Source organism: Ischnura elegans, chromosome 7, assembly GCF_921293095.1.
Source record: "Ischnura elegans chromosome 7, ioIscEleg1.1, whole genome shotgun sequence".
In the NCBI taxonomy this organism is placed as follows: Eukaryota; Metazoa; Arthropoda; class Insecta; order Odonata; family Coenagrionidae; genus Ischnura; species Ischnura elegans.
Window position 1 is genome coordinate 18,195,946 of NC_060252.1, and position 11,201 is coordinate 18,207,146.

The 11,201-nt window shown below is 37.2% G+C and overlaps 1 long non-coding RNA gene across 3 annotated transcripts; it reads left to right on the forward strand.

Moving 5' to 3' along the window:
- The first annotated feature begins 5,693 nt into the window (after positions 1–5,693).
- Positions 5,694–11,201, forward strand: LOC124162576. Of its 3 annotated transcripts, XR_006865618.1 has the most exons (5): positions 5,694–5,951; positions 7,083–7,289; positions 7,589–7,780; positions 9,949–10,038; positions 10,173–11,201. It is a non-coding gene; the product is annotated as an uncharacterized LOC124162576 (long non-coding RNA). The 3 variants fall into 3 exon arrangements; XR_006865617.1 differs by having other exon boundaries at positions 5,700–5,951; positions 9,949–11,201; XR_006865616.1 differs by lacking the exon at positions 9,949–10,038 and having other exon boundaries at positions 5,707–5,951; positions 10,926–11,201.

Consider the following 11,201-nt stretch of genomic DNA (forward strand, 5'->3'; position numbering starts at 1 on the left):
TTGCTGTTGTTGAAGAGATTGCTGTTGATGAAATTGTTGGTGTTGATGAAAATATTGCTGTTGATGAAAATGTTGCTGTTGACGAATATATTGCTGTTTATGAAAATGTTGCGGTTGTTTAAAATGTTGCTGTTTATAAAAATGTTCCTGTTGTTGAATATTTTACTGTTGTTGAAAATGTTACTGTTGTTGAAAATGTTGCTGTTGTGATAAATGTTGCTGTTGTTGCAAAATGTTGCTGTTGTTGGAAATGTTGCTGTTGTTGAATATATTACTTTTGTTGAAAATGTTTCTGTTGTTGACAATGTTGCTGTTGTTGTTGTCGAAAATGTTGCCATTGTTGTTGTTGAAAATGTTGCTGGTTTTGTTGTTGTTTATTAAATGTTGCTGTTGTTGTTGTTGTTGTTGTGAAAAATGATGCTGTTGTATTGTTGTAGATAATATTGCTGTTGTTGAAAATGTTGCCGTTGTTGAAAATGTTAATGTTGTTGAAAAAGGTTCTGTTGTTGATAATGTTGTTGTTGATGAAAATGTTGCTGTTGATAAAAATGTTGCTATTGTTGAAAATGTAACTGTTCTTCAAAATGTTGCCCTAATGAAAATGTTGCTTATGGTGAAAATGTTGCAGTTGATGAAAATGCTGCTTATGATGACAATGTTGCTGTTGATGAAAATGTTGCTGTTGATTAAAATGTTGCTGTTGATGAAAATGTTGCTGTTGTTGAAAATGTAGCTGTTGTTGAAAATGTTGCTGTTGTTGAAAATGTTGCTGTTGATGGAAATAATGCTGTTGTTGAAAATGTTGCTGTTGTTGAAATAGTTGCTGTTGAATAAAGTGTTGCTATTGATAAAAATGTTGCTGTTGATGAAAATTTTGCTGTTGATGAAAACATTGCTGTTGTTGAAAATGTGGCTGCATTTGAAAAGGTTGCTGCAGTTGAAAATGTTACTGTTGTTGTAAATGTTGCTGTTGTTGAAAATGTTGCTGTTGTTGAAAATGTTGCTGTTGTTGAAAATGTTGCAGTTGTTGAAAATGTTACTGTTGTTGAAAATGTTGCTGTTGATGAAAATATTGCTGTTGATGAAAATGTTGCTGTGTTTGAAAATGTTACTGTTGATGAAAATGTTGGTGTTGATGAAAATATTGCTGTTGATGAAAATGTTGCTGTTGACGAAAATATTGCTGTTTATGAAAATGTTGTTGTTGTTAAAAATGTTGCTTATGATGAAAATGTTGTTATTGTTGAAAATGTTGCTGTTATTGAAAATGTTACTGTTGTTGAAAATGTTGCTGTTGTGTAAATTGTTCTGTTGTTGTTGTTGAAAATGTTGCTTTTGCATTGTTGTAGAAAATGTTGCTGTTGTTGAAAATGTTGCTTTTGTTGAAAATGTTGGTGTTGTTGAAAATGTTGGTGTTGTTGAAAATGTTGCTGTTGTTGAAAATGTTGCTGTTGATGAAAATGTTGCTGTTGATAAAAATGTTGCTGTTGTTGAAAATGTTGCTGTTCTTGAAAATGGTGCTGTTGATGAAAATGTTGCTAATGGTGAAAATGTTGCAGTTGTTGAAAATGCTGCTTTTGATGAAAATGTTGCTGTTGTTGAAAATGTTTCTGTTGATGAAAATGTTGCTGTTGTTAAAACGTTGCTGTTCTTGAAAATATTGCTGTTGTTGAAAATGTTGCAGTTGTTGAAAATTTTGCTAATGTTAAAAATTTGCTGTTGATGAAAATGTTGCTGTTATTGAAAATGTTGCTGATAAAAATGCTGCAGTTGTTGAAAATGTTGCTGTTATTGAAATTGTTGCTGTTGATGACAATGTCGCTGTTGATGAAAATGTTGCTGTTGTTGAAAATGTATCTGTTGATGAAAATGTTGCTGTTATTGAAATCGTTGCTGTTGTTGAAAATGTTGCTGTTGTTGAAAATGTTGCAGTTGTTGAAAATATTGCTGTTGCTAAAAATTTTGCTGTTGTTGAAAATGTTGCTGTTGTTGAAAATGTTGCACTTGATGAAAATGTTACTGTTGATGAAAATGTTCCTGCTGTTGAAAATGTTGCTGTTATTGAAAATGTTGCTGTTGTTGAAAATGTTGCTGTTGTTGAATATGTTGCTGTTGTTGAAAATGTTGCTGTTGTCGAAAATGTTGCTGTTGTTGTTGTTGAAAATGTTGCTGTTGTTGTTGAAAATGTTGCTGTTTTTGTTGTTGTTTAAAATGCTGCTGTGTTTGTTGTTGTTGTTGAAAATGTTGCTGTTGTTGTTGTAGTTGTTGAAAATGTTGCTGTTGTATTGTTGTAGAAAATGTTGCTGTTGTTGATAATGTTGCTGTTGTTGAAAATTAGCTGTTAATGAAAATGTTGCTGTTGATGAAATTTTTACTGTTGTTGAAAATGTTGCTGCTGATAAAAATGTTGCTGTTGTAGAAAATGTTGCTGTTCTTGAAAATGTTGCTGTTGATGAAAATGTTGCTAATGGTGAAAATGTTGCAGTTGATGAAAATGCTGCATTTGATGACAATGTTGCTGTTGATGAAAATGTTGCTCATGATGAGAATGTTGCTGTTGATGAAAATGTTCTGTTGTTGAAAATGTTGCTGTTGTTGAAAATGTTGCTGTTGTTGAAAATGTTGCTGTTGATGAAAATGTTGCTGTTGTTGAAAATGTTCCTGTTGATGAAAGTGTTCCCCCGAGACTGCGACAACTCGGAACGGCTTCGCCGTTCCTCGCCGCCCACACCGGACGGCTTCGCCGTCCCACCCGGGACTCCTCGGAACGACTTCGCCGTTTCTCGTTGTGGGTCGGCTTCGCCGCCCATATATTGAGGCAGCCCTCCAACAGACACCAGCTGGTACCTCGGAACGGCTTCGCCGTTCATCGTGTCAGGGTGGCTTCGCCGCCTTAGGGTTACCCCCCGAGGCGTGGACTCCTGGGAACGGCATCGCCCTTCCTCGTGGCGGGGCGGCTTCGCCGCCCAAGGTTTACCGGTGTTCCCCCGCGCCTTCGACAACTCGGAACGGCTGCGCCGTTCCTCACCTGTGGGTGGCTTCACCGCCCAAGGGTTATCTCGTCGTGATGGGGCGGCTTCGCCTCCCAAGGTTTACCTATTTCCCCGAGCCCACGACTCCTCGAAACGGCTGCGCCGTTCCTCGCGTGTGGGCGGCTTCGCCGCCCAAGGGTTATCGGCGCCCCGCCTCGTAAGCTTCCTCGTAATGGGGCGGGTTCGCCCCCCAGGGTTTACCCGTGTTCCCCCGAGGCGTCGACTCCCGGGAACGGCGTCGCCCTTCCACGTGAAAGGGCGGCTTCGCCGCCCAAGGTTTACTGTGTCCCCCCGAGCCGTCGACTCCTCGGAACGGCTTCGCCGTTCCTCGTCTGTGGGCGGCTTCGCCTCCCAAGGGTTATCGGCGCCCTCCCCCCGTAAGCTTCCTGGTGATGAAAAATTCACTAAGAAACTTAAATTTTATTCCAAATGACTTCGAAAATTAAAATTACATAAGCACCGACTTTCCTTCATGAGGAAATAATTCCCACGCACCCACATTTTTATTGTGAAAATCTAAATTCAAATCTCACTTCATAAATTTCACTTTATTATGAAATCATTCTGTCCAAATACTTTGACCAATGTTTTTGAGTAATGACTTATTTTTTCGCACAAAAAGTTCTTTTCTAATTTCATAGAAAAATATATATAAATATTATTTTAACACGTTCACGCCGGCGTGACCCACCGGTGGGTCACATTAGTTTTCGCCATCGGGCGGCGTGACCCACCGGTGGGTCACATCAGGTTTCGCCATCGGGCGGCGTGACCCACCCGTGGGTCACACTCTCCATATATCTGTAGGAGATTTTTCAGCGCAACAATTCTGTTGTATTATATCCTGAATTGTCCTCCGCCAGATAGACCTTTTAGGGTTTCAATTACATTTCCTTTTTTTATGAATTTTCGCATTTATTAACTCGATGCTCTTATTCGAAAAATTTACTTTCACTCAGTATTGATGTATTTATTCGTCTTTTTTGGGTAAGTAATAAAAAGAGGAAAATTGTATTGATTACACTTTATATAGATCCCATTTTTAATAGTATAAAAATAAATACATTAATTATGAATTTTTTTGAAACATTCCAAGCACAATGCAGGTTGATTCTTACAATCTGGGCAATAAGTTACAACTTTTTTGGTTTTCTTCATCGCTGCTTCTCTTCCATCTTTCTTACTAATTGAATTATAGCACTCTTTACATCTTTTTCGTATTACTCTGGTCGCACCTTCGTACTTTTTAAGAAAATGTTCTTTTTTTTTAGAGGCCGGTGATGTTGCAGCTATCGTTGGTTGGGCAAGTAATGCGGTAATAATGTTCTCACGAAATTGTAATATGCTCAGCTTTTTCTGGTTATCTAATTTTTTATGAATGCACCACGCATTTACTAGCATGGTGCCGCAAATTAGCTCAATTATAATTTTCCTATACCACTTTATGGTCTTCCTCAAAGATGTATAGTATGAAAACATTTGATCAGATATATCAACACCTTTCTTTGCAGCATTGTAGCTTATGACGGTATCTGGTTTTCTAACAGACTCGCTGACGTCGACTAAAGTACATTTATGAGTTTTGCACGTTGTCAACATGAGTACAGGCCTTTTATCTGTCCACTTCACAAATTTGATTCCATCTGAATTTTGTAGACCTATTATCTCACCCTTTTTTTGTTTGATTTTTGCGGCCTGGGGCAAATGTTTTCTGTTAGAGCGTACTGTTCCACACAGGTATGTATTTTTCTCTAATAGCTCTTTATCTAGAGGAACACTTGTGTAGAAACTGTCCGTATATAATATGCGACCTTCATACAGGAGTCCATTCATGAGATTCATCACAATGTCATGCGCATGTCCCTTTTCAGATGAATATTCTCTTTTACCTGAGTATACACTCATATTATAAGTGTAGCCTTCAGGAAGGCAAAGCTTATACAGTTTGATGCCGTATTTATGTCGTTTACCCGGTATATATTGGCGAAATAAAAGACGCCCACGCCAGGGAACCATGCTTTCATCAAGCATTATAATTTTCCTATACCACTTTATGGTCTTCCTCAAAGATGTATAGTATGAAAACATTTTATCAGATATATCAACACCTTTCTTTGCAGCATTGTAGCTTTATGACGGTATCTGGTTTTCTAACAGACTCGCTGACGTCGACTAAAGTACATTTATGAGTTTTGCACGTTGTCAACATGAGTACAGGACTACTTCTTTTCCAGGTTTCACATGTTTTTGGAAATTCTCATTTATTTTATGAAGAATTGAGCCAATCTTATGTAAACGATCTTCACATCGCGCTTGACTGTTATCGCAAAAGTGCCAAAATCTTAGAATAGCTAGGAAGCGATCCCTAGGCATAATACTTTTTATTAGTGTGTTCATGTACATTGGATCATTCGACCAATAAAGACGAATTTCTGGAATATGAACAACACCCATGATTAGTAAAATACCCAGCTAGCACACGGGAGACCGTCTCTGGAGAGGGGTAAGAGACCGAGAGGAGACGGCCGCTTTTCCATGCGTTTCTTCAATTTTCAAGTGTACCCCCCTCCCACTTCCGCTTCTTTCCGAGGTCAACGCTCAGCTTTACCGAAATTACATTATCTGTCAGAAGCAGTTTGCAGAGATTGAATGGTCAAATCAATAATTTTAATTACTCCCTAATTTAATAGCTGTAATACGGTTTAGTATAACTCGAAATCAACAGTAATTAATATAGTTACACCGTTGACTGCGCCGACACCGGAAAGGATCCCTCCGCTGAAACGGCTAAAACGCATCCGCTTGGAAAATGGCCGAACATGGCACGTCCTGACTTCGAAGATACCAACACAGCGTTGTTATCCTCGTACCTGTTCTTGTTATAGCTTATTCAACTGCATATTCTATCACCGGTTTAAGGTAAGTACTATATTATGGTTTATCCCTGCCAATGTTTGTGGGTTTATCGTCATATTGTTTTCGCGTGTGCGCTATACTTCTCATGCCCGAAAGACACTGGCGTTAAATGCTTAGAGAAGATATTGGCGTTAAATGCTTAGAGAATTTGGTTCTCGTATGATTAATATTTGCATATATTTTCATTTTGTTACATATTCTCTTCGTAGTGGAAAATATTCGTTGTATGATGTGCTTAAGTATTTATCTCGAATAACTTAGTTAGTGTGTGTTGATATTTTCACTAAGAATGGCCATTATCCTTTCGACCTTACTATTAGTTACTCGGTTGATTGTTAAGTTCCGTTGAATTCCCGTCAATGAGCAATGTGAACATCAGCTTTATTTTTCAGACATTAAAAGCAATTAAAATACATTTGCGTAATACCCGGCAAGCCACCATGTTGTGTCGTGGGGGTGAATTATTACCGACTATGCACTACATATCATGCATGTATGGAATTTGGAGTAGGGTAGTAGTCAAAACTTCACCATCTCGAAAGAAAAAAGTAGTAAGCTGGGGTTCACAATATATTTTTAGTCATCACTGAAACTGTTGACTTGGAATTTTTTGAGAGATTAGATAAAAATTCTACCAGCGACATCCACGATTCCCATTTCAATTCATTTAAAAGGCTTGTTACGATATTATAGTCATATCGCCGAAATCTCGCCGTTCTTCGCAGTACACGTTCTTGTTCATTATTTATGCAGGTTTAGTGGGAATCTCATGTACTGCTAGTGTATCCCGAATTAGGTCTGACAATAAAGAACTAGCCGATTTCTCGCTTTGTCACTCTGGATTGCATGAATATGAACGTATAATTCTTGTGTATAAATAATTATCTCGTTTAGTGCTCGTGCGCCTAAGGGCTCATATGCCATGTGTGGACAGTGAAGTTATATTATGGACTTCAATAATTAGTTATCGTAGGAGTCCGTGTATGTTTTTGGAGAAAATATTACAAATCAACAATATGGTTTTCTGTTATAATTACCCGATGTTCTATTTAATCCAGGCTTTCCTACCTTGCTTTCTTGATTACCTGGAATTTATGAAATCATAACATTTCTTTTTTATTTCATGATTGATAGGTGATGTGTATTAATTATCAGGAGATGGAACCTCTTTCGCTGTTTTTGCTGTAACGTAATATTCACTACCAGGATGATTCTTCTGTGACATTGTGCCAGACATGCAGTTTTGGCAGATAAAACTTAAAAGGAAATGTTATTTATGGATTTCTAGGCAGGTGTGCCAGTAGTTTCTGTGTTGACATTTGGGTGAGGATGTTTAACTAGGTAAGTTACCCACTGGACTATTAATTGTTCTTGAATCTAATGTTAATGCATGGAACCATGCCGATTTTTAATTTTAATTAATATGTGATGTGTAATAATTTGGATGGAATTAGTTGGTGCAACCTATTTGATTTATTTTGGTGGTTTGCAACACACACAATGAGTATGATTCTCCAGTTAAATTATGCCAGACATTTAGTTTAAGCAAAAGCAGCTAGAAAGGAACTCCGTTTATGGATTCCTTGGTGGATGGTTGATGAAAGAATCCATAACAAATCTTTTTATTTATTGATTAATAGGTGGCATATGATAATGTGAATGCTGCAAGGTGATGGGACCAATTTGGTTTCTTCTGCTGGTGGACAACATGCACTACCAGGATGATTCGCCAGTGACATTTTACCAGGCGTGCTTAAAGAGGCAGTGTGAAAGGAAATGTTATATATGGATTTTGTGGCAGATGTGCCAGTAGATTCTCAGTTTAAGTTTGGGTGAGGATATTAAACTTGCTAAGTTCACAGAAATATTATTTGTAATTGAATCTGATCTCCATTCATGGAATCATAACAATTTTATATTCTGATTAATACATCATATGTAAGTAGTATCGGGTGATGGATCCTCTTTGGCTTGTTTTGATGTTAAACTTGCTAAGTTTTTCACTGGAAAATTATTTGCTCTTGAATCTGATCTTCATGCATGGAATCCTTACAATGTCGAAAAAAAAATCTTGGTAAATAGGTGATGGATCCTCTTTGGCTTCTTTAATGAGACTGTGCCAGTCCTGAAAGATTGGCAGAAGGCACTGGGAAGGAAATTAGTGGATGGATTCCTTGGTGTATGTGCGTATATTTTTTCTGTTATGGTTTGGTTGAAGATATTGAACTCAGGATTATACATTATTCATTCTTAAATCCACTGTTAATGTTAGGAATGTTAACTTTTTTAGCATAACTAGGTGGATAATACTATTATTTTGCTTAATTTGTTGGTATGATATTGAAATTCAAATGTAGTGGTTCAGAAATTTAACGGTTTTGTCTAGGTTTCTTGTTCGCTTGTGGCACGTGGCTAGTGATGCATTATTTATTTGAGAGTCCCAATCATGCATGTTTTTCTAGAACAGTTTCCAGGCTTTGTGCCACATGACTTTTAGCAGCTACCATGTTACCATTTGGTGCACAAGGTTTATTGGATAGTGTACCCAGCTAGCACATTATAAGTCATTGAGATAAGGTGAAAGGAAGAAATTAGGAAGGCTCTCATCAAGTAAGTTTGTTATGGGTTTCTTATGGGCATGCTTAGGCCGACAATCATCCAGAGTAATGACAAAATGGATGCCAAACTTTCAGCAATTCTGTAGATGTTGTTTAGATTCCATCATTTTTGAGCATTCGTTTAAGGGATTTATGTATAGGAATATTTTTTCCATTCTTGGAACTTCTATGAGTAAGTATAACATCATACTGCTGTATTCATACTGGGTTATCAAGCCATAAATTAAAATTCATAAATGTTAAATTGTGTGGACCTTGAATAATTTCAGTTTTTCGTGCACATATCAAACAAGTTTTTCTACATAATAGGATTTTAAACTGGTAACTACACCATTCTCTCTCATCAGCTGCTGTGGTGTAGTGGCTAGAGTACAGAACGTCAGATACGTAGGTCTGTCATTCAGTTCTCCCTGATGTTTTTTTCTTTCTGCCACAAGTATAAAGTACTAGTATTGTGCTTTATATCTTCACTAGCCAGTCGCTTGCCGTTATTAATTTTTTTCTATTTACGGGTAAATCTGTTATCAGTTGTTAAGCCCTTATAAAGACTCACTTAATTTCACCAGTAGCCTTTTAGTTCATGTCGGGATGAGCTGCATAGCATATGTAGTATGCTTTTCAGCCGCCTTTGGTGCTCCAACAGAAGTGACTTACTTGCCTGAGGACATTTGATAGCATTCCTTACCTATTCTTCCCTAACATCTTACCCTTGCCTTAAATTAGCTTACCATCTTACCCTTAGCTTATGATAAGCTGATTATCAATTCTTTCCGAAAGAAAACCATAAGAAACTGTTATCTCTCTTACTTTGTGCTATCTGGGTAGGTAATCGAAGGTTATTTCTGAATATTAGCAGTAAATGTGGGTTATTAAAATATTTTTTTTGGATCATTCCATGTGAAATCACCCAGGAAACTTTCAAAACGACACCCACCAACTGATTTTAATAAAATTTTGGTCTCTTCCTACTATCACCTATTTCATTACTCATGTAAATATTTCCTCTCACTATCATAGCTTACAAGATATGAAGGGTCGAAGTTTGAGATGTTTGCAGGGGCAGCTAATATTCCATTGTCTCTGAAAAGTTATCTTGCTGGTGGATCGTGTATTCACTCACATGAAGCTCTTTCATTGCCCTCTTTCTGCTCCTAGAAATTGCTGCCATTGTTAAGAATTGCACCATTCCCTTATGGGTGCTTGATGAGTTAACTGATTCCTTGATTTTTGAAGCCTGTGTACACATCCATATCACAAACTTTGCGGAGTAATTCTTTTGGCAATTTTTGGTCATCCTTTTCAGAGGATAACCTTTCATTGAGAGCTATTTTAACTCTGCTTTTAAATTTACTGCATGTGTCTCTACTTTCCTTTTGGCGTAGGTTGATCTTCTGTGAGATGAAATACCATGCAATTTTAAAGGTTTACTTTGTGAAACACCAGTTCAGGTGGACTCATTTCACTCTTTAAGAGTAAGTTTAATGATTGAAGCGTATTATTTGAGTAATTTTATCTAAATTAGTATTGTCATTTAACTTTTATCGTGCAGTAAGTGTCCTATGTATGGTTATACCATTTTTCTATGAACTAAGTACCTAAAGAATAGGTAGATTCCAGGAAAAGAGCATCATTTCAGTGTGTGCAGGCCATTGGGATCTTTTCCCCTCAGCTGCCGCAAGTTAAGTATTGTTCTTAACAAATAAAACGAACTAGAGCCACATTCACCTTTACTCTGCATTTTGGTGGTAATTCTGAAAATATGAAGTAATGTTTTTATCTAAAAAAATCTGCTAAGTAACAAAATTTGACATTATTTTGGCTAAAGTAGCAATGCATGGGGAATGAAAAACATTATGTGGAAGCTTCCTACTTGGATAGACAAGGGGTCCAAATTTCATTCAAATTTATGTGGTTTTTGAGTTATGAATTTTTACCTTGTGCCCTGCACTCAGGAATTTGAATCCCACCACCGCCACTTCTGAGCAAACATCTCAATCTTCGGCCCCTCGTGTCTTGCAAACTATGAGGGTAAGGGAGGAAATATTTTACATCATTCATTAAGTTGGTTGTAGTAGCTAGTGACAAAAATATTATAAAAATCCTAGTAGGTGGGTGCCATGACCTGGGTGAACTGACATGGAATGGCCCTTTTATGTGAGTCCTTTTAGCTCAAAAAATCTCAGCCTTTCCTTGTGCATCAAACTATTTTCAAAATGTATTAACCATATCTAGTGAGCATTGTATTATTATTTTGCTAGACTGAGGGAGTACATGTTATACTGTCTCAAAACCACTATTAATATATTTTTATTGGAGTCATCGAGTTTCTTGATTCTGGTATTATGCTTCTACTTTTCAGGCCTTGATTCAGTCTCTTGATGTTCAGTTTACTTGTGAAATGCAATTGATATCCAATTGGGAGATACATTTGAAGCTTCACTTACATGATCTGACATTAATGGCAGTCAAATTGGAAGACAACTTTGCCAACGTCAAGGTTCAACTGCTTACTGGACTCAGGTGGACATGGGTTCACTCAGGTTCATTAATGTCATGTCTCTGTCTACTTTCATTAAACAATAGATAGGGGATATCCGTCCCATTGTATTTGTAAATAAACCAATATTTGAAAATA